This window comes from Salmo trutta, unplaced genomic scaffold (genome assembly GCF_901001165.1).
Source record: "Salmo trutta unplaced genomic scaffold, fSalTru1.1, whole genome shotgun sequence".
In the NCBI taxonomy this organism is placed as follows: Eukaryota; Metazoa; Chordata; class Actinopteri; order Salmoniformes; family Salmonidae; genus Salmo; species Salmo trutta.
Window position 1 is genome coordinate 995,403 of NW_021822962.1, and position 25,344 is coordinate 1,020,746.

The window sequence follows — 25,344 nt, forward strand, 5'->3', positions numbered from 1 at the left end:
GGCCCAGATATGGCTCTAATATGGCTCTAATATGGCCCAGATATGGCTCTAATAGGACTCTAATATGGCCCTGATATGGCCAAGATATGGCGCTAATATGGCTCTAATATGACCCTGATATGGCTCTAATATGGCTGTAATATGGCTCTAATATGACTCTAATTTGGCCATGATATGGCTCTGTTATGGCTCTAATATGACCCTGATATGGCTCTAATATGGCTGTAATATGGCTCTAATATGACTCTAATATGGCCCTGATATGGCTCTAATATTGCCTTCATATGGCCCAGAAATGGCTCGAATATGGCCATGATATGGCCCGGAAATGGCTCGAATATGGTCATGATATGGCTCTAATATTGCCTTCATATGGCCCAGAAATGGCTCGAAAATGGCTCTAATATTGCTCTAATATTGCCTTCATATGGCCCAGAAATGGCTCAAATATGGCCATGATATGGCTCTAATATGGCTCTAATATTGCCTTCATATGGCCCAGAAATGGCTCGAATACGGCCATGATATGGCTCTAATATTGCCTTCATATGGCCCAGAAATGGCTCGAATATCGCCATGATATATGACCCTGATATGGCCCAGTATGGCCCTGCCTGCCTGCCCCGAAGACTACAGCAGTGGGGTGGTGGGAATTCTCGCCCAGAGGTCAAACAAGAGGCAAAGCCCCTCTGTTGGCAGGACATGAGTCGGCTTGGGGGAGAAGCCTGTTAGGTCATCACCAAACAACAGCTGAGAGAGGGAGAAAGATGAGAGAGAGAGAGAGAGAGAGAGATAGAGAGAGAGAGGGATGAGCTCGTCCGTCTGTGTCAGAACATCCCTGGCCTGGCCGTTTGAAGTCCTCCCCCCCTCCCTTCCTCCTCCACATCCTCCTCTTCTCGCTATCGCCAATCTCTCTTTGATTATGACCTACTGGATATGATAAACAGAGATTTGTATCACTGGATGACCACCCTGCAATCTGTCACCAGCTCTCTCTCTCTCTCTCTCTCTCTCTCTCTCTCTCTCTCCCTCTCTCTCTCCTTGTTGGCTGTAATACTCTATATGCCATGTAGTTTGCAGTATAATTCCAATAGTTCTCAGGACTCAGTTCTGTTATATGATACTCTCTTGGTGAACCTTTTATACGACCAATAAAATACACTCTAACATTTATGGGGCTACTTTTCAAAAGCGAATAGGAAAAGTAACGACGTGAGTACGTCTGACAGATTGAATAAAACAGACACGTCTGATAACACACAGGACTACGGCTGCCTCCCAAAATAGCACCATATTCCCTATGTAGTGCACTACGTTTGACCAGGAGTCATAGGCCACTACATAGGGAATAGGGTGCCATTTGGGACACAGTGCCACCAGTGGATCTTGCCAGATGTACGACACCTAGCAACGCCAGACATCAAGACCTGCATAGCTTTACTTGTTCTGCAGGTCAGAACACTGACTGGGTCATTTCAACTTTATTTTTTCACAACAGTTTCTGTCGTGCTACGAGTGCACCGTGTTCAGACCCAGGGCAAAAACACGAGACGTTGGAGAAAAAAACACATTTTTTGTCCATTAAAATAACATCAAATTGATCAGAAATACAGTGTAGACATTGTTAATGTTGTAAATGACTATTGTAGCTGGAAACGGCTGATTTTTAATGGAATATCTACATAGGCGTACAGAGGCCCATTATCAGCAACCATCACTCCTGTGTTCCAATGGCACGTTGTGTTAGCTAATCCAAGTATATCATTTTAAAAGGCTAATTGATCATTAGAAAACCCTTTTGCAATTATGTTGGCAGTGAAAACTGTTGTTCTGATTAAAGAAGCAATAAAACTGGCCTTCTTTAGACTAGTTGAGTATCTGGAGCATCAGCATTTGTGGGTTCGATTACAGGATCAAAATGGCCAGAAACAAAGGACTTTCTTCTGAAACTCGTCAGTCTATTCTTGTACTGAGAAATGAAGGCTATTCCATGCAAGAAATTGCCAAGAAACTGAAGCTCTGGTACAACGCTGTGTACTACTCCCTTCACAGAACAGTGCAAACTGGCTCTAACCAGAATAGAAAGAGGAGTGGGAGGCCCCGGTGCACAACTGAGCAAGAGGACAAGTACATTAGGGTGTCTAGTTTGAGAAACAGACGCCTCACAAGTCCTCAACTGGCAGCTTCATTAAATAGTACCTACAAAACACCAGTCTCAACGTCAACAGTGGAGAGGCGACTCCGGGATGCTGGCCTTCTAGGCAGAGTTCCTGTGTCCACTGTGCTCTTTTTCCCATCTTAATCTTTTCTTTTTATTGGCCAGTCTGAGATATGGCTTTTTCTTTGCAACTCTGCCTAGAACTATACTATATAACTATACTATACTATATAACTATACTATATAACTACACTATACTATATAACTATACTATATAACTATACTATATAACTATACTATACTATAGTATATAACTATACTATATAACTACACTATACTATATAACTATACTATATAACTACACCATACTATATAACTATACTATACTATACTATAACTACACTATATAACTATACTATATAACTATACTATACTATATAACTATACTATATTATATTACTATACTATATAACTATAATATACAACTGTACTATACAACTATACTACACAACTATACTATATAAATATACTATATTGCTGTACTATACTGTACTGTACTGTACTGTACTGTACTGTACTGTACTATACTATACTATACTATACACCTTTCCTCTTTGTTCCTTCGTACTGTAAACAAGGATGAGCTACTGTGGAGGTGAAAACTCTTTCAACACATTCTCTCTCTCTTGTCAAGGCGGTGTGTTTTGAAATGTGTTTAGTGTCGGTTTCCTCAACCTTTTGTCCGGTGTTGAGATGTCAGTTTGTCTCTGTCCTCACCTGTGAGTGTGAGAGCCACTATCACCACCTCTCAACTGCTTTACCTTCCCCCAGGGTTTAGGACAACAGATCTCCGTCATGCCTTTGAGAAGGAGGGTAAACCAAAGCAGTGTTATAGGGGCTGATCCTGTTCTGTGGTTGGAGGGGGCAGAGCAGAGCTGCATCCGCTACACAGCTCCTGTCCCCCCCCACAACCACCTCTCCCTTCCATGAACAGTCTTCATCACTGCCCCGGGGGGGGGGGGGGGGGGGGGGGGGGGGGGGGGGGGGGGGGGGATGTCCACCCTGTTGCTAGCACCTAGACAACTTCTGCAAGCATTTCACTGCACCTTTTATACACGACGTAAACTGTGTACGTGACAGATGACATTTTATTGAATGTGCTTCTGTGATCACATACTACAAACAGCAGGTCTGATTCTGGTTGAGGTATTGAGGCATCAGAGCCCTCAGTTAGTGATTTGGCAGCAGACCAGTCCCATAGCTCACTACTACTACTAGTATTACAATTCCCTACAGGGCGACTCACTACTTCCTTAGAAACATCATGTTAGGGACAGGGGCAGGGACAGAGACAGGGGCAGGGGCAGGGACAGGGACAGGGGCAGGGACAAGGGCAGGGGCAGGGACAGGGACAGGGGCAGGGGCAGGGGCAGGGGCAGGGGCAGGGGCAGGGACAGGGACAGGGGCAGGGACAGGGACATTGGCAGGGACAGGGGCATGGACAGGGGCAGGGACAGGGGCAGGGGCAGGAGCAGGGGCAGGGGCAGGGGCAGGGGCAGGGGCAGGGGCAGGGACAGGGGTAGGGGCAGGGACAGGGACAGGGGCAGGTGCAGGGGCAGGGGCAGGGACAGGGACATGGACAGGGACAGGGACAGGGACAGGGACAGGGACAGGGTTAAGGCTCTGACTGGTCCTGTACCATGACCCATTACTATTGCTAAAGTTATTCCCTACTACTACAAATTCCCTACTACAGTTCTCTATGGGATGACTGAGTCACTTCTGAGTCACAGAGAGAGAGTAGTCCAGATCCACATGACTGCCAATGAAGGGGGAGCAGTTCTCCCTGTGACCAATCACCAGTAATGTAGCATGACCCTAACAACACCTTCATCTGGGAGACACAGCAGGCTTATAGAAAGTTGTGTACTGTAATTATAAGGTTTAGCCCTGAGGGACCACTACCCGGGGCAGTCATTCAGAGAACACAACCCGGGGCAGTAATTCAGAGAACACAACCTGGAGCAGTCATTCAGAGAACACTACCCGGGGCAGTCATTCAGAGAACACAACCCGGGGCAGTCATTCAGAGAACACAACCCGGGGCAGTCATTCAGAGAACACAACCTGGAGCAGTCATTCAGAGAACACTACCCGGGGCAGTCATTCAGAGAACACTACCCGGGGCAGTCATTCAGATAACACAACCCGGGGCAGTCATTCAGAGAACACAACCCGGGGCAGTCATTCAGAGAACACTACCCGGGGCTGTCATTCAGAGAACACGACCCGGGGCAGTCATTCAGAGAACACAACCCGGGGCAGTCATTCAGAGAACACAACCCGGGGCAGTCATTCAGAGAACACAACCCGGGGCAGTCATTCAGAGAACACAACCCGGGGCAGTAATTCAGAGAACACTACCCGGGGCAGTCATTCAGAGAACACAACCCGGGGCAGTCATTCAGAGAACACAACCCGGGGCAGTCATTCAGAGAACACAACCCGGGGCAGTCATTCAGAGAACACTACCCGGGGCAGTCATTCAGAGAACACTACCCGGAGCAGTCATTCAGAGAACACAACCCGGGGCAGTAATTCAGAGAACACAACCCGGGGCAGTCATTCAGAGAACACTACCCGGGGCAGTCATTCAGAGAACACAACCCGGGGCAGTCATTCAGAGAACACAACCCGGGGCAGTCATTCAGAGAACACTACCCGGGGCAGTCATTCAGAGAACACAACCCGGGGCAGTAATTCAGAGAACACAACCTGGAGCAGTCATTCAGAGAACACTACCCGGGGCAGTCATTCAGAGAACACAACCCGGGGCAGTCATTCAGATAACACAACCCGGGGCAGTCATTCAGAGTACACTACCCGGGGCAGTCATTCAGAGAACACAACCCGGGGCAGTCATTCAGAGAACACAACCCGGGGCAGTCATTCAGAGAACACAACCCGGGGCAGTAATTCAGAGAACACAACCCGGGGCAGTCATTCAGAGAACACTACCCGGGGCAGTCATTCAGAGAACACAACCCGGGGCAGTCATTCAGAGAACACAACCCGGGGCAGTCATTCAGAGAACACAACCCGGGGCAGTCATTCAGAGAACACTACCCGGGGCAGTCATTCAGAGAACACGACCCGGGGCAGTCATTCAGAGAACACAACCCGGGGCAGTCATTCAGAGAACACAACCCGGAGCAGTCATTCAGAGAACACAACCCGGGGCAGTCATTCAGAGAACACAACCTGGAGCAGTCATTCAGAGAACACTACCCGGGGCAGTCATTCAGAGAACACAACCCGGGGCAGTCATTCAGAGAACACAACCCGGGGCAGTAATTCAGAGAACACTACCCGGGGCAGTCATTCAGAGAACACAACCCGGGGCAGTCATTCAGAGAACACTACCCGGGGCAGTCATTCAGAGAACACTACCCGGGGCAGTCATTCAGAGAACACTACCCGGGGCAGTCATTCAGAGAACAAGTCCAAACACTAAATGTGTGGTACGTTGAGCTGAGCAAACCTGACAGACATAGACCCACAATTAGAGGTGAACAATTCTGGTAACTTTCCAGAAATTACCAGGATATTCAGATACTCGGGATAGATGTTTCCCGAATTTCCTCTCTCCCTCCCTTATATCTCTGTCTCTCTCTCTCTCCCTCTCTCTTTTTCTATCCACTGCTGTCTCCTGTAGCCCGTAGGGAGAGACTGACAACCAATCAGTCAGTCAGCCAGTCAGCAGGTCAGCCAGTCAGTCAGTCAGCCAGTCAGCCAGCAGGACCCAGACCACAAAGCATTCTTGACACTGGTGAAAAACAGGTTTAATTCCAAGCTGTGAAGTGCCTCACAGTCCTGGAACTGGACAGGGGGTCGTTGTAAGGTCAACACCCACCTTCCATTTTGGGGATTCCTAAAGATACACCCCTCTGGGCACAGGAAGTGGAAGAGGCTCCATTCTGCTTGTAGAAAAAACAAAGGAAGAAAACAAGGTAGGGAGGTGCTGCTAAGGTACTCAATGGTAGGTTTTGGTAGACAGAAGGTGCTAAGGTACTCAATGGTAGGTTTTGGTAGTCAGAAGGTGCTAAGGTATACAATGGTAGGTTTTGGTAGTCAGAAGGTGCTAAGGTATACAATGGTAGGTTTTGGTAGTCAGAAGGTGCTAAGGTATACAATGGTAGGTTTTGGTAGTCAGAAGGTGCTAAGGTATACAATGGTAGGTTTTGGTAGTCAGAAGGTGCTAAGGTACATAATGGTAGGTTTTGGTAGACAGAAGGTGCTAAGGTATACAATGGTAGGTTTTGGTAGTCAGAAGGTGCTAAGGTATACAATGGTAGGTTTTGGTAGTCAGAAGGTGCTAAGGTATACAATGGTAGGTTTTGGTAGTCAGAAGGTGCTAAGGTATACAATGGTAGGTTTTGGTAGACAGAAGGTGCTAAGGTATACAATGGTAGGTTTTGGTAGTCAGAAGGTGCTAAGGTATACAATGGTAGGTATTGGTAGTCAGAAGGTGCTAAGGTATACAATGGTAGGTTTTGGTAGACAGAAGGGGCTAAGGTATACAATGGTAGGTTTTGGTAGTCAGAAGGTGCTAAGGTACATAATGGTAGGTTTTGGTAGACAGAAGGTGCTAAGGTATACAATGGTAGGTTTTGGTAGTCAGAAGGTGCTAAGGTATACAATGGTAGGTTTTGGTAGACAGAAGGTGCTAAGGTATACAATGGTAGGTTTTGGTAGACAGAAGGTGCTAAGGTATACAATGGTAGGTTTTGGTAGTCAGAAGGTGCTAAGGTACATAATGGTAGGTTTGGTAGACAGAAGGTACTAAGGTACTCAATGGTAGGTATTGGTAGACAGAAGGTGCTAAGGTATACAATGGTAGGTTTTGGTAGACAGAAGGTGCTAAGGTATACAATGGTAGGTTTTGGTAGACAGAAGGTGCTAAGGTATACAATGGTAGGTTTTGGTAGACAGAAGGTGCTAAGGTATACAATGGTAGGTTTTGGTAGACAGAAGGTGCTAAGGTATACAATGGTAGGTTTTGGTAGACAGAAGGTGCTAAGGTATACAATGGTAGGTTTTGGTAGACAGAAGGTGCTAAGGTACTCAATGGTAGGTTTTGGTAGTCAGAAGGTGCTAAGGTACACAATGGTAGGTTTTGGTAGACAGAAGGTGCTAAGGTATACAATGGTAGGTTTTGGTAGACAGAAGGTGCTAAGGTACTCAATGGTAGGTTTTGGTAGACAGAAGGTGCTAAGGTATACAATGGTAGGTTTTGGTAGACAGAAGGTGCTAAGGTACATAATGGTAGGTTTTGGTAGACAGAAGGTGCTAAGGTACTCAATGGTAGGTTTTGGTAGTCAGAAGGTGCTAAGGTACACAATGGTAGGTTTTGGTAGACAGAAGGTGCTAAGGTACACAATGGTAGGTTTTGGTAGACAGAAGGTGCTAAGGTACTCAATGGTAGGTTTTGGTAGACAGAAGGTGCAAAGGTACTCAATGGTAGGTTTTGGTAGACAGAAGGTGCTAAGGTATACAATGGTAGGTTTTGGTAGACAGAAGGGGCTAAGGTATACAATGGTAGGTTTTGGTAGTCAGAAGGTGCTAAGGTATACAATGGTAGGTTTTGGTAGACAGAAGGTGCTAAGGTATACAATGGTAGGTTTTGGTAGACAGAAGGGGCTAAGGTATACAATGGTAGGTTTTGGTAGTCAGAAGGTGCTAAGGTACACAATGGTAGGTTTTGGTAGACAGAAGGGGCTAAGGTATACAATGGTAGGTTTTGGTAGTCAGAAGGTGCTAAGGTATACAATGGTAGGTTTTGGTAGTCAGAAGGTGCTAAGGTATACAATGGTAGGTTTTGGTAGACAGAAGGTGCTAAGGTACACAATGGTAGGTTTTGGTAGACAGAAGGTGCTAAGGTACACAATGGTAGGTTTTGGTAGACAGAAGGTGCTAAGGTATACAATGGTAGGTTTTGGTAGACAGAAGGTGCTAAGGTATACAATGGTAGGTTTTGGTAGTCAGAAGGTGCTAAGGTATACAATGGTAGGTTTTGGTAGACAGAAGGTGCTAAGGTATACAATGGTAGGTTTTGGTAGACAGAAGGTGCTAAGGTACATAATGGTAGGTTTTGGTAGACAGAAGGTGCTAAGGTATACAATGGTAGGTTTTGGTAGACAGAAGGTGCTAAGGTATACAATGGTAGGTTTTGGTAGACAGAAGGTGCTACGGTATACAATGGTAGGTTTTGGTAGTCAGAAGGGGCTCTTTGGTAAAAGGGATAGATTGGTCATGAAACAGAAAGGAGGACCAAAGCAATGTTCATAGAATGAATTAAAATGCCTTTATTTGTATGTTCAATGGCAACAAAGTTTAAATACTCTCACACGTTTCGTCTGCATGGCCTTCGTACTCCCTTTGTACTCATGCATTCTACAATCACCAGCACGGCTGGACAGTTTTGGTGTTATGAGAACATTTGCCTCGACCTAAGGAATGTTGTGTGAACTTTCACAGAACCAATGTTGGTTAGCTGGGGTGAGAATATAAAGGCTGTACATAATAGGCGGTGGGGAGAAAAGCTCTCTCCATAAAAATGCATGGAAACCGTTAACTGCAGCAATAGAAGATCTTGGAATGAAAATGGAAAACAATTCCATAGCTTAGAAAGAAAAACAAATGGAAACGCTACAAGTCATAAAACCATTCTGAAATAAGGTCGACGCTTGAGCCAGTCAGAAATAGAAGATTTAAAAAAGTAACATTCCACAGAAACAAAAAAGCTTAAATTCTCTCTCTCTCTCTCTCTCTTTCTCTCACACACACACACACACACACACACACACACAGGCAGACAGACTGAGCATGGCCATGTGTGCACTTCAGTGACCTGACAGACTGTCTGTGTCTAAAACACTGTTCCCCAGTGTGAAGTTCTGGAACGTAATTCATCCATAGCACAAGCAGAGATCAAAAGGCTACAGTGCAGAGGGCAGCTCTCCTCCTCCTCCCCTCTTCCTCCTCTTCCCCCTCCTCCCCTCTTCCTCCTCCCCTCTTCCCCTCCCCCTCCTCCCCCTCTTCCTATACCCCTCCTCCTTCTCCCCCTCCTTTTCCAGCCCAGCCTTGCGCCACACACACACACACACACACACACACACACACACACACACACACACACACACACACACACACACACACACACACACACACACACACACACACACACACACACACACACACACACACACACACACACACACACAGGGCCTATAGGGTTCTGGTCAAAAGTAGTGCACTATATAGGGAATAGGGATGTAGCCCCAGTCTCACTGCTACCCAATGCATTATCCATGACTGAATAGAATGTAGGGTTCTTGTCTAAGCTACAGGTAACTGCCAAAATAAAGGAAACCCCAACATAAAGTGTCTTAATATGACATTGGGCACCACGAGCCAGAACCGCTTCAATGCACCTTGGCAAAGATTCTACAAGTGTCTGGAACTCTATTGGAGGGATGTGACACTATTCTTCCATGAGAAATTCCATCTTTTGGTGTTTTGTTGATGGTGGTGGAAAACGCAGTCTCAGGCGCCGCTTCAGAATCTCCCATAAGTGTTGAAATTCATTGGTGGCTGAGACGTCCATGGCATATGTTTTACATCGTTTTAATGCTCATCAATCCATTCAGTGACCAATCGTGCCCTGTGGATGGGAGCATTGTCATCCTATGGAGGCAAAGCCATGGTAACCAAAATAATGGCCTTCCCAGCATTCTTATACATGACCCTAATCATGATGGGATGTTAATTGCTTAATAAACTCAGGAACCACATCTGTGTGGACGCACCTGCTTTCAATATACAAGTGGTTCCATTATTTTGGCAATTACATGTATAGTCCTACATATTGATAGAGAGTTTATTATCTAAGATATAGTCCTATATATTGATAGTTTATTATCTAAGATATAGTCCTATATATTGATAGAGAGTTTATTATCTAAGATATAGTCCTACATATTGATAGTTTATTATCTATGATATAGTCCTATATATTGATAGTTTATTATCTAAGATATAGTCCTATATATTGATAGAGAGTTTATTATCTAAGATATAGTCCTACATATTGATAGTTTATTATCTAAGATATAGTCCTATATATTGATAGAGAGTTTATTATCTAAGATATAGTCCTACATATTGATAGTTTATTATCTAAGATATAGTCCTATATATTGATAGAGAGTTTATTATCTAAGATATAGTCCTACATATTGATAGTTTATTATCTAAGATATAGTCCTACATATTGATAGAGAGTTTATTATCTAAGATATAGTCCTATATATTGATAGTTTATTATCTAAGATATAGTCCTACATATTGATAGTTTATTATCTAAGATATAGTCCTACATATTGATAGTTTATTATCTAAGATATAGTCCTACATATTGATAGTTTATTATCTAAGATATAGTCCTACATATTGATAGAGAGTTTATTATCTAAGATATAGTCCTACATATTGATAGTTTATTATCTAAGATATAGTCCTACATATTAATAGTTTATTATCTAAGATATAGTCCTACATATTGATAGTTTATTATCTAAGATATAGTCCTACATATTGATAGTTTATTATCTATGATATAGTGCTACATATTGATAGTTTATTATCTATGATATAGTCCTACATATTGATAGTTTATTATCTAAGATATAGTCCTACATATTGATAGTTTATTATCTATGATATAGTCCTACATATTGATAGTTTATTATCTATGATATAGTCCTACATATTGATAGTTTATTATCTAAGATATAGTCCTACATATTGATAGTTTATTATCTATGATATAGTCCTACATATTGATAGTTTATTATCTAAGATATAGTCCTACATATTGATAGTTTATTATCTAAGATATAGTCCTACATATTGATAGAGAGTTTATTATCTAAGATATAGTGCTACATATTGATAGTTTATTATCTATGATATAGTCCTACATATTGATAGTTTATTATCTATGATATAGTCCTACATATTGATAGTTTATTATCTATGATATAGTCCTACATATTGATAGTTTATTATCTATGATATAGTCCTACATATTGATAGAGTGTTTATTATCTAAGATATAGTCCTACATATTGATAGTTTATTATCTAAGATATAGTCCTACATATTGATAGTTTATTATCTATGATATAGTCCTACATATTGATAGTTTATTATCTATGATATAGTCCTACATATTGATAGTTTATTATCTAAGATATAGTGCTACATATTGATAGAGGTTCTGTTAGAGGAGGACAGTAGCAGCAGAGAATGAGGGAGGGTGGAGGTTAAGGAGAAAGAGGAGAGAGCCCACTTAGAAAGCACTTGGAGTAACACTCCATAGTGGGATAAAGAGAGGAGGCTTTGTTGAAGCTGCTTTTCTTTCCAGAGAATAAGAGAAAATACCTTGGTCATGTGTAATAACACCCTCATGAGTGGTGAGGTAATACACTAAGAGTATAACACACACACACACACACACACATAACACACACACATAACACACACACACAACACACACACACATACATAACACACACACACATAACACACACGCACACACACAACACACACACACACACACATAACACACACACACATAACACACACACATAACACACATAACACACACACATACATAACACACACACATAACACACACACACACATAACACACACACACACACACACAACACACACACATAACACACACATAACACACACACACACACATAACACACACACACACATAACACACACACACATAGCACACACACACATAACACACACACATAACACACACACACATAGCACACACACACATAACACACACACACATAACACACACACACACATGACACACACACATTACACACACACACACACACACACATAACACACACATAACACACACACACATAACACACACACACATAACACACACACACACATAACACACACACACACATAACACACACACACATAACGCACACACACACATAACGCACACCTATAACACACACAGTCCCGCTGTCAGCCAGTGGGCCAGTTGAGTTGTGAGAGCTGCACAGAGTGGCAGCGCTAGGGGGTTAAAGGTCAGATGTTATGATACACTGACATTCTTCAGGAGATAGGATCGATCAGGCTCACATCAACATGAAGGACTGGCTGCTGTTCTAGCACTGAGGAGTGTGTGTGTGTGTGTGTGTGTGTGTGTGTGTGTGTGTGTGTGTGTGTGTGTGTGTGTGTGTGTGTGTGTGTGTGTGTGTGTGTGTGTGTGTGTGTGTGTGTGTGTGCGTGCGTGTGCGTGTGTCTCCTGCCGAGTGGTGCTGCCTGAGACGTGTGACAGGTTTCTGAAGACGTATTGCTAGTTCTCCCTGTTCTATCTGTTCTATCTAGGGAATAGGGTGCCATTTGGGATACACCCATGGGCAGCCAGATATGAGTATTTTCCCTCTCCCTGTCTGTGAATGAGCCACAGTAACATGGGCTAGCTAGCTACCTCAATGAGACCTGCTGTTTCTTTAAAAGGAGCCGTTGGGTAAACATGTAACAGGGCACACAGGCTCAGGTCAGCTTTTGAAGTGGACGGGCGTGGGGAAGAAATGAGTTGAGGGGATGGAGGGGGGAAGCCTTCAGAGGAAATGGGAACAGTGGTCTCTTTCAACACTTTTCGGTCTCTTTCCTCGACCTCCCTTTCTGTCAAGTATAGCTAATAGCCAAACACAAAGGCATATAGCTGTAACTGATGTCAACGTAAGGATGTGAAAACCATTAGATGCTAACGCAACGCTTCTAATACATATAGTGTCAATTAGATATGTCTGTTTTTCACACCTCTACTTAAACAATTGACTTAAAGACGTGTCAACTAGAAAACAACCACCCAGAAAACAACCACCCAGAAAACAACCACCCAGAAAACAACCCCACAGAAAACAACCACCCAGAAAACAACCACCCAGAAAACAACCCCACAGAAAACAACCACCCAGAAAACAACCACCCAGAAAACAACCACCCAGAAAACAACCACCTAGAAAACAACCCCACAGAAAACAACCCCACAGAAAACAACCCCCCAGAAAACAACCACCCAGAAAACAACCACCTAGAAAACAACCCCACAGAAAACAACCCCACAGAAAACAACCCCACAGAAAACAACCACCTAAAAAACAACCACCTAGAAAACAACCACCCAGAAAACAACCACCTAGAAAACAACCCCACAGAAAACAACCACCTAAAAAACAACCACCCAGAAAACAACCCCACAGAAAACAACCACCCAGAAAACATCCCCACAGAAAACAACCACCTAAAAAACAACCACCTAAAAAACAACCACCTAGAAAACAACCCCACAGAAAACAACCACCCAGAAAACAACCCCACAGAAAGCAACCACCTAAAAAACAACCACCTAAAAAACAACCCCACAGAAAACAACCACCCAGAAAACAACCCCACAGAAAACAACCACCTAAAAAACAACCACCTAGAAAACAACCACCCAGAAAACAACCACCTAGAAAACAACCCCACAGAAAACAACCACCTAAAAAACAACCACCCAGAAAACAACCCCACAGAAAACAACCACCCCAGAAAACATCCCCACAGAAAACAACCACCTAGAAAACAACCACCCAGAAACAACCCCACAGAAAACAACCACCCAGAAAACATCCCCACAGAAAGCAACCACCTAGAAAACAACCCCACAGAAAACAACCACCTAGAAAACAACCCCACAGAAAACAACCACCTAAAAAACAACCACCCAGAAAACAACCACCCAGAAAACAACCACCTAGAAAACAACCCCACAGAAAACAACCACCTAAAAAACAAACACCCAGAAAACAAACACCTAGAAAACAACCCCACAGAAAACAACCACCCAGAAAACAACCCCACAGAAAACAACCACCTAAAAAACAACCACCTAGAAAACAACCCCCCAGAAAACAACCACCTAGAAAACAACCCCACAGAAAACAACCACCTAAAAAACAACCACCCAGAAAACAACCCCACAGAAAACAACCACCCAGAAAACATCCCCACAGAAAACAACCACCTAGAAAACAACCACCCAGAAAACAACCCCACAGAAAACAACCACCCAGAAAACATCCCCACAGAAAGCAACCACCTAGAAAACAACCCCACAGAAAACAACCACCTAGAAAACAACCCCACAGAAAACAACCACCTAAAAAACAACCACCCAGAAAACAACCACCCAGAAAACATCCACCCAGAAAACAACCACCTAGAAAACAACCCCACAGAAAACAACCACCTAAAAAACAAACACCCAGAAAACAAACACCCAGAAAACATCCCCACAGAAAACAACCACCTAGAAAACAACCCCACAGAAAACAACCCCACAGAAAACAACCACCCAGAAAACAACCCCACAGAAAACAACCCCACAGAAAACAACCCCACAGAAAACAACCCCACAGAAAACAACCACCCAGAAAACAACCCCACAGAAAACAACCCCACAGAAAACAACCCCACAGAAAACACAAAGAAAAAGCGAGAACAGCTATACTTTCAGGAGTCACATCTGGGGTCTCTCTCTCTCTCTCTCTCTCTCTCTCTCTCTCTCTCATCCCCTCTAATTCCCTCACTCTCTCTCTCATTCCCTCTAATTCCCTCTCTCTCTCTCTCTCTCTCTCTCATTCCCTCTAATCCCCCCTCTCTCTTTCTCTCTGTGCTGCAGTATGGAGGGAAGGTGGGGGGGCGATAGATGGAGATAGAGAGGGAAGGAAGGATAGGGAGGGAGGGAGAGAAAGAGGGAGAGAGAGGAGAGGGAGAGAGAGGTGGAAGGAGAGAGCGAAAGAGAGAGAAAGGGGGAAGGAGGGAGGGAGGGGGACCAGCCAGTCAGTTCGGCCAGGGGGACTGTGTCTGAGAGCAGACCCCACCCCAACTCTGCTCAGCCCAGATCCTCCACACTATGCTTTGAAGCTGCCAGTGTGTTTCAACTGCTAACCACTTTCAGATGTGTGACCAGCGCGGTTTATGAGCTGAATAATAGCTATACCTACACATGTGCAGGCTTGGGGTCCAAAAGAGGGGGAGGCTCGACTTTTTAGAGCAGAGAGAAAGAGAGAAAGAGAGAAGGAGAGAAAAAGAGAGAGAAAAACAGAAAGAGACATTGAACTTGGACTGAATGGGATGTGGGATTAGTTTTTTGTTTGAAACCAACACTAACATATATTCTGAAAACAAAAAAGGAAGGAGAGGGGGAAATGAGGGTATTTACTGAAGAACTACATTAGCAGCATTAGCATATTAAAGAGGGGGAAATGTGGGTATTTACTGAAGAACTACATTAGCAGCATTAGCATATTAAAGAGGGGGGAAATGAGGGTATTTACTGAAGAACTACATTAGCAACATTAGTGTATTAAAGAGGGGGAAAATGTGGGTATTTACTGAAGAACTACATTAGCAGCATTAGTGTATTAAAGAGGGGGGAAATGTTGTAATTTACTGAAGAACTACATTAGCAACATTAGCATAATAAAGAGGGGGGAAATGAGGGTATTTTACTGATGAACTACATTAGCATATTAAAGGCATGTTTCTGTTTTCTATTTCCCACAGTTATGTTTCAAGGTTTCCTCTACGATCAAATCAATGTGTGCTCTAACCCTTAAGACATTGTAGCTTTGAAGGACACCTCCATTAAAACTCATTGTAATACCTCCCCATAGTCTCTCAAGGGACTCCTGACCCATCATATTATACACTGTGCATCAACACCACAGCCTGAGTAGGGATGCTTTCTCTACAGTTAAAGGGGCAATCTGAGGTTCAAACAACAACAAAGCCACACACTGCCACAAAAATCCCTAAATGTATGTACCAATCCCAGATCGTCCCTTTAGAGGTGTAGTGAGCGGTGTAGTGTTTCAGCCCCAGTGGGACTCCCATGCAGCCTGCTGTCTTCAAAAGAGGTTCAGCAGCATCCAAATAATGTGCAAACAACCAGCCCATCAGATCTCTCTCTCGTTCTCTCTCTCTCGTTCTCTCTCGTGCTCTCTCATATCTCTCTCTCTCCCCCTCTCTTTTGCTCTGTCTCCTGTCTCCTACACTGCCTCCTCCTCCCTCCGTCCCTCTCTCTATCTCTCTATCTCTCTGTGTCCTCCACTTATTTTCTTCTTGGCCCTAGTGTTTGTTTTGTGCTCAGACAGGCAGGCAGGCAGGCAGGCAGGCAGGCAGGCAGGCAGGCAGGCAGGCAGGCAGGCAGGCAGGCAGGCAGGCAGGCAGGCAGGCAGGCAGGCAGGCAGGCAGGCAGGCAGGCAGGCAGGCAGACAGACAGACAGACAGACAGACAGACAGACAGACAGACAGACAGACAGACAGACAGACAGACAGACAGACAGACAGACAGACAGACAGACAGACAGACAGACAAGGAAGTCCAGGTTGAGGCTGTGTCTCCCCTCCCTAGCTCACAGCAGACCTAGTTGAGGCTGTGTCTCCTCTCCCTAGCTCACAGTAGACCTAGTTGAGGCTGTGTCTCCCCTCCCTAGCTCACAGCAGACCTAGTTGAGGCTGTGTCTCCTCTCCCTAGCTCACAGCAGACCTAGTTGAGGCTGTGTCTCCTCTCCCTAGCTCACAGCAGACCTAGTTGAGTCTGTGTCTCCCCTCCCTAGCTCACAGCAGACCTAGTTGAGGCTGGTCTCCTCTCCCTAGCTCACAGCAGACCTAGTTGAGGCTGTGTCTCCTCTCTCCTAGCTCACAGCAGACTAGTTGAGGCTGTGTCTCCCCTCCGTAGCTCACAGCAGACCTAGTTGAGGCTGTGTCTCCTCTCCCTAGCTCACAGCAGACCTAGTTGAGGCTGTGTCTCCTCTCCCTAGCTCACAGCAGACCTAGTTGAGGCTGTCTCCTCTCCCTAGCTCACAGCAGACCTAGTTGAGGCTGTCTCCTCTCCCTAGCTCACAGCAGACCTAGTTGAGGCTGTGTCTCCTCTCCCTAGCTCACAGCAGACCTAGTTGAGGCTGTGTCTCCTCTCCCTAGCTCACAGCAGACCTAGTTGAGGCTGTGTCTCCCCTCCCTAGCTCACAGCAGACCTAGTTGAGGCTGTGTCTCCTCTCCCTAGCTCACAGCAGACCTAGTTGAGGCTGTGTCTCCTCTCCCTAGCTCACAGCAGACCTAGTTGAGGCTGTGTCTCCTCTCCCTAGCTCACAGCAGACCTAATTGAGGCTGTGTCTCCCCTCCCTACCTCACAGCAGACCTAGTTGAGGCTGTGTCTCCTCTCCCTAGCTCACAGCAGACCTAGTTGAGGCTGTGTCTCCCCTCCCTAGCTCACAGCAGACCTAGTTGAGACTGTCTCCTCTCCCTAGCTCACAGCAGACCTAGTTGAGGCTGTGTCTCCTCTCCCTAGCTCACAGCAGACCTAGTTGAGGCTGTCTCCTCTCCCTAGCTCACAGCAGACCTAGTTGAGGCTGTGTCTCCTCTCCCTAGCTCACAGCAGACCTAGTTGAGGCTGTGTCTCCTCTCCCTAGCTCACAGCAGACCTAGTTGAGGCTGTGTCTCCTCTCCCTAGCTCACAGCAGACCTAGTTGAGGCTGTGTCTCCCCTCCGTAGCTCACAGCAGACCTAGTTGAGGCTGTGTCTCCTCTCCCTAGCTCACAGCAGACCTAGTTGAGGCTGTGTCTCCTCTCCCTAGCTCACAGCAGACCTAGTTGAGGCTGTCTCCTCTCCCTAGCTCACAGCAGACCTAGTTGAGGCTGTCTCCTCTCCCTAGCTCACAGCAGACCTAGTTGAGGCTGTGTCTCCTCTCCCTAGCTCACAGCAGACCTAGTTGAGGCTGTGTCTCCTCTCCCTAGCTCACAGCAGACCTAGTTGAGGCTGTCTCCTCTCCCTAGCTCACAGCAGACCTAGTTGAGGCTGTGTCTCCTCTCCCTAGCTCACAGCAGACCTAGTTGAGGCTGTCTCCTCTCCCTAGCTCACAGCAGACCTAGTTGAGGCTGTCTCCTCTCCCTAGCTCACAGCAGACCTAGTTGGGGCTGTCTCCTCTCCCTAGCTCACAGCAGACCTAGCGGGACATCAGTGTCTGGAATGTGGAGAGAGGATGAAGTTTCTAAAGCATTCAGGGGAGGGACTCCCTCCTGGGGGTGGGAGTCCCCCTGCCTGCATCCCAAATGGCACCCTATTCCCTTTATAGTGCCCTACTTTTGACCTATATAGGGTATAGAATAGGGTTCCATTTGGAATGCACATTCCCTCCCAAAGCAGCTTTTTCTTCATAAGAGGATAACAAAGGACTGGGTGTAATCTAAGCTAGCTAGGAGAGATGCTCGTGACATCAGCCGGTCAGAGAAATATAGGTGAATGTCATGTTTATATGTCGAGGGGTGACCTTTATACACAGAGGGGTGACCTTTATACACAGAGAGGGGTGACCTTTATACACAGAGAGGGGTGACCTTTATACAAAGAGAGGGGTGACCTTTATACACAGAGAGGGGTGACCTTTATACACAGAGAGGGATGACCTTTATACACAGAGGGGTGACCTTTATACACAGAAAGGGGTGACCTTTATACACAGAGAGGGGTGACCTTTATACACAGAGGGGTGACCTTTATACACAGAAAGGGGTGACCTTTATACACAGAGAGGGGTGACCTTTATACACAGAGAGGGGTGACCTTTATACACAGAAAGGGGTGACCTTTATACACAGAAAGGGGTGACCTTTATACACAGAGAGGGGTGACCTTTATACATAGAGACACTTCAAGTTCCTTCAGGTTGATTTCACAGTGGAACAAAGACTACGCTGCTGGCTTTAAAAAAGAACAGGCCTAATACTTGGCTGTGAGTTGGGCTATACAGTGTTATATAGCACCTTTCACCTGTCACACTAAGACGTGGAAAACAGATCATCAAATGCAGTTCAACCAAAATATATGAGGAAAATACGTGACTTTCTAATCTTAATAAATCAAATTTAGAAGTACGTAAGAAAGGGCAGCTGTGTTGGGCCTCATTTACTTACTTTCCATCGACATTACGTTCAAACACTCTACACCCCTACACATAACGCCACCAAAATGACTGATTCAAATAATGTATTGAATTAATAGCGGTCGGTCTATAAAGACACCATGTAATAACACCAAAAACAAGCAGAACTGAAAAAATGGAACACTCCCCTGGCTGCTTTAAGGCTTGTGAAAAGTCCGCTTGGAAAAGAACTAAAGCTTTCTATGAGGGAACAGGGGTTTATGTGGAAACATACCTTACACACTAAAATGTAATAACCTTTGAGTCCCTCTGTGTTTTAGTTGGCTGGGAGTAGCACCAGATCAAACACAAGACTCACATCCAGCATACTTAGCCAGAAATGTCAGCGCTAAGCACTGATATCCAGCTCCAGGTATTTCCTTTCCTCTGGCAGGGAGAGCAGCAAGGAGAGAGCAGAGAGGAGAGAGGAGAGAGGAGAGAGGAGAGACTAGAGAAGAGAGAGGAGAGCAGCAAGGAGAGAGCAGAGAGGAGAGAGGAGAGAGGAGAGACTAGAGAAGAGAGAGGAGAGCAGCAAGGAGAGAGCAGAGAGGAGAGAGGAGAGAGGAGAGAGGAGAGAGGAGAGTAGAGAGCAGAGACTAGAGAAGAGAGAGGGGAGAGGAGAGAGTAGAGAAGAGAGACGGGAGAGTAGAGAGGAGAGAGTAGAGAAGAGAGGGGAGAGGAGAGAGTAGAGAGGGTAGAGGAGAGAACAGAGAGGAGAGAACAGAGAGGAGAGAACAGAGAGGAGAGAACAGAAAGGAGAAGGCAGCCCAGTGTTACTAAACCCTCCCTGGTTCTAGGCCTGGGGGTGCCCCCAAACAGCCGCCACCACCTCCACCACCACCACCACCACCACCTCCACCACCACCATCTCCACCACCTCCACCACATCCACCACCACCACCACCACCACCTCCACCACATCCACCACCTCCACCACCAACACCACCTCCACCACCACCACCACCACCCCCACCTCCACCCCCACCTCCACCACCACCATCTCCACCACCTCCACCACATCCACCACCACCGACATTACGTTCAAACACCACCACCACCACCTCCACCACCACCACCAGCACCTCCACCACCACCGACATTACGTTCAAACACCACCACCCCCCCACCTCCACCACCATCACCCCCACCACCACCACCACCTCCACCATCACCATCACCGGCACCACCACCCCCGACACCACCACCACCACCTCCACCTCCACCACCCCCACCTCCACCACCTCCACCCCCCACCTCCACCACCAGCACCTCCACCACCACCGACATTACGTTCAAACACCACCACCACCACCACCACCTCCACCTCCACCACCACCACCCCCACCTCCACCACCTCCACCCCCACCTCCACCACCAGCACCTCCACCACCACCGACATTACGTTCAAACACCACCACCACCACCACCCCCGACACCACCACCACCACCACAACCACCACCACCACCCCCGCACCACCATCACCCCCAACACCACCTCCACCACCATCACCTCCACCATCACCATCATCACTATCACCATCACCCCCACCACCACCACCACCTCCACCATCACCACCACCGCCACAACCACCACCTCCACCTCCACCACCACCATCACCCCCGACACCACCACCACCGCCACAACCACCACCTCCACCTCCACCACAGATTCACCCCTCTAGTCTACAGATAGACAGAGAGTGAAGTCTCTATGGTTGCTAGAGCTGTAGAATGTAGAACTCAATGACTGGGTTTTGACAGTCAGAGACACAATCCCTAGCTTCACAACTAGGAATTAGCTCAACAACTTTAAGATGCTAAATGTGGAAGTAAAACATTTATAGAATCGCCATCTGCCACATATAGAAATGACAACAAACAGATAGCGCTAGCAAAATTCCTGGTGATAAGAGACGTTCAGGTGGCTAATGATGTGAATCTGAGGCTAGGGAATAGGGTGCCATTTGGGATGCTCAAGAAGAAGTGATTAAAGCAGCGGAGCTTCACTGCACATGTCCAGAGATAAAAGGAGTGAACATGAAGGGAGTGAGGGAACTGTCATCTCTCACTAGTCTGAGATCAGTGGGACTATCACGTTCCAAGCTTTTACACAACATACAGTAGGTGTTGCTAACTAACTACCTGCCATCTAACTGAGCTTATCATGCAGCATTTCTGGTGATGAAACTTCCCCGCGGTGCCGCAGTCGTTGGCAGAACATTACACACAATATATTTGGTCGTGTCACACAGTTGGACTCGTAACCTCACTCCACTCACACTATCCAATCACTAGCCTCCCTTTACAGTTATTGGCTTAGAGACGTCAAGCATATCGTTTCTCAAGCAAATTTACCACAGGTATCTAATGCACTTTCACAGTTTATATTTATGTATGAAGGTTTACAAAACACACCTGAAACAGCTTCTGTAGGATATCACTCACTCTGCATAGACAGTCTGCCAGAGTAACCAGATATTGACCATTGCTGATTACAGGTAAACACACTGGCAGACTGGCAGGAAAATATCCATGGAAGCATACCAAATGGCACCCTATTCCGTTCATAGTGCACTACTTTTAACCAGGGCCAATAGGATTGTAGTGCACTATGTAGTGGGCAGGGTACCATTCGGGACACAATCGGGCAGGGCAGCAGGGCTGATGACACCTTCGTTCCTCCTGCCTGCCTAGCTGTGTCCTCAGTCTTTCTTCCCCCCTTCCCTCCCTCCCTCCCTCCCTCCCTCCCTCCCTCCCTCCCTCCCTCCAGATGAGTGGTGCTCAGAGGGGGATTTAGCTGAAAGTAGCAAACAGCTTCAAAGGGCCTGCTACAGTATAAATATCCCCAGATAAATAAACACTCTATTGGCCTTCAGTGTTCTAAATGTCTTTTCCATGAAACACAGGTCATACAATACACACACTCTCTCTAACACACACACACGCACACGCACACGCACACGCACACACACACACACACACACACACACACACACACACACACACACACACACACACTCAAGCAAGCATGCACACACATCCTCTGACTCTCAGGCAACATAGATGTGCAAACACATGTGCATACCAAAGTAAGGAGTGAAACAACAGCATCACACTTTCATGTGTCCTCTTTCCCTCCTCCCTGATGTTAACACTACCTTAACAGAGGACTAGGTGGTGATGTTAACACAACCTAACAGAGGACTAGGTGATGTTAACACTACCTAACAGAGGACTAGGTGATGTTAACACTACCTAACAGAGGACTAGGTGATGTTAACACTACCTAACAGAGGACTAGGTGATGTTAACACTACCTAACAGAGGACTAGGTGATGACTTTGGATATATGGCTGTAGAACAAATATAGAAAAACCTCCCGGAGGACCTGTCTGGTCTTCATGTTTAGTTGGTTGTTTAAGTCTACATAAGAGGAAGAAGGATTAATAATAGAATGTGTCCCAAGTGGCACCCCTATGAGCCCTGGTCAGAAGTAGTGCACTAACTAGGGTGCCATTTGGGATCCAGCCGTAGTGCAGAACTCCTGGTTCCTGGTTTAAAACAATTCTTGAAAGAGGCGGATGAGCCGTTCCATTCTTCCACTTCCCTTTCCCCTCAACCTCCCAAAACTCCTCAGATATCTGCCCTGACAAAACACCCTGACCTTCCTCTACCTCCCAAAACTCCTCAGATATCTGCCCTGACAAAACACCCTGACCTTCCTCTACCTCCCAAAACTCCTCAGATATCTGCCCTGACAAACACCCTGACCTTCCTCTACCTCCCAAACTCCTCAGATATCTGCCCTGACAAACACCCTGGACCTTCCTCTACCTCCAAAAACTCCTCAGATATCTCCATCTGACAAAACACCCTGACCTTCCTCTACCTCCCAAAACTCCTAAGATATCTGCCTGCACAAACACCCTGACCTTCCTCTACCTCCCAAAACTCCTCAGATATCTCCCCTGACAAAACACCCTGACCTTCCCTACCTCCCAAAACTCCTCAGATATCTGCCCTGACAAAACACCCTGACCTTCCTCTACCTCCCAAAACTCCTCAGATATCTGCCCTGACAAAACACCCTGACCTTCCTCTACCTCCCAAAACTCCTCAGATATCTGCCCTGACAAAACACCCTGACCTTCCTCTACCTCCCAAAATCCTCAGATATCTCCTCTGACCAAAACACCCTGACCTTCCTCTACATCCCAAAACTCCTCAGATATCTGCCCTGACAAAACACCCTGACCTTCCTCTACCTCCCAAAACTCCTCAGATATCTCCCTCTGACAAAACACCCTGACCTTCCTCTACCTCCCAAAACTCCTCCAGATATCTGCCCTGACAAAACACCTGACCTTCCTCTACCTCCCAAAACTCCTCAGATATCTGCCCCTGACAAAACACCCTGACCTTCCCTCTACCTCCCAAAACTCCTCAGATATCTGCCCTGACAAAACACCCTGACCCTTCCTCTACCTCCCAAAACTCCTCAGATATCTGCCCTGACAAAACACCCTGACCTTTCCTCTACCTCCCAAAACTCCTCAGATATCTGCCCTGACAAAACACCCTGACCTTCCTCTACCTCCCAAAACTCCTCAGATATCTGCCCTGAACAAAACACCCTGACCTTCCTCTACCTCCCAAAACTCCTCAGATATCTGCCCTGACAAAACACCCTGACCTCTCCTCTACCTCCAAAACTCCTCAGATATTCTGCCCTGACAAAACACCCTGACCTTCCTCTACCTCCAAAACTCCTCAGATATCTGCCCCTGACAAAACACCCTGGACCTTCCTCTACCTCCCAAAAACTCCTCAGATATCTGCCCTGACAAAACACCCTGACCTTCCTCTACCTCCCAAAACTCCTCAGATATCTGCCCCTGACAAAACACCCTGACCTTCCTCTACCTCCCAAAACTCCTCAGATATCTGCCCTGACAAAACCACCTGACCTTCCTCTACCTCCCAAAACTCCTCAGATATCTGCCCTGACAAAACACCCTGACCTTCCTCTACCTCCCAAAACTCCTCAGATATCTGCCCTGACAAAACACCCTGACCTTCCTCTACCTCCCAAAACTCCTCAGATATCTGCCTGACAAAACACCCTGACCTTCCTCTACCCCAAAACTCCTCAGATATCTGCCCTGACAAAACACCCTGACCTTCCTCTACCTCCCAAAACTCCTCAGATATCTACCCTGACAAAACACCCTGACCTTCCTCTACCTCCCAAAACTCCTCAGATATCTCCCCTGACAAAACACCTGACCATCCTCTACCTCCCAAAACTCCTCAGATATCTGCCCTGACAAAACACCCTGACCTTCCTCTACCTCCCAAAACTCCTCAGATATCTCCCCTGACAAAACACCCTGACCTTCCTCTACCTCCCAAAACTCCTCAGATATCTGCCCTGACAAAACACCCTGACCTTCCTCTACCTCCCAAAACTCCTCAGATATCTCCCCTGACAAAACACCCTGACCTTCCTCTACCTCCCAAAACTCCTCAGATATCTGCCCTGACAAAACACCCTGACCTTCCTCTACCTCCCAAAACTCCTCAGATATCTGCCCTGACAAAACACCCTGACCTTCCTCTACCCTCCCAAAACTCCTCAGATATCTGCCCCTGACAAAACACCCTGACCTTCCTCTACCTCCCAAAACTCCTCAGATTTCTGCCCCTGACAAAACACCCTGACCTTCCTCTACCTCCCAAAACTCCTCAGATATCTGCCCTGACAAAACACCCTGACCTTCCTCTACCTCCCAAAACTCCTCAGATATCTGCCCTGACAAAACACCCTGACCTTCCTCTACCTCCCAAAACTCCTCAGATATCTGCCCTGACAAAACACCCTGACCTTCCTCTACCTCCCAAAACTCCTCAGATATCTGCCCTGACAAAACACCCTGACCTTCCTCTACCTCCCAAAACTCCTCAGATATCTGCCCTGACAAAACACCCCTGACCTTCCTCTACCTCCCAAAACTCCTCAGATATCTCCCTGACAAAACACCCC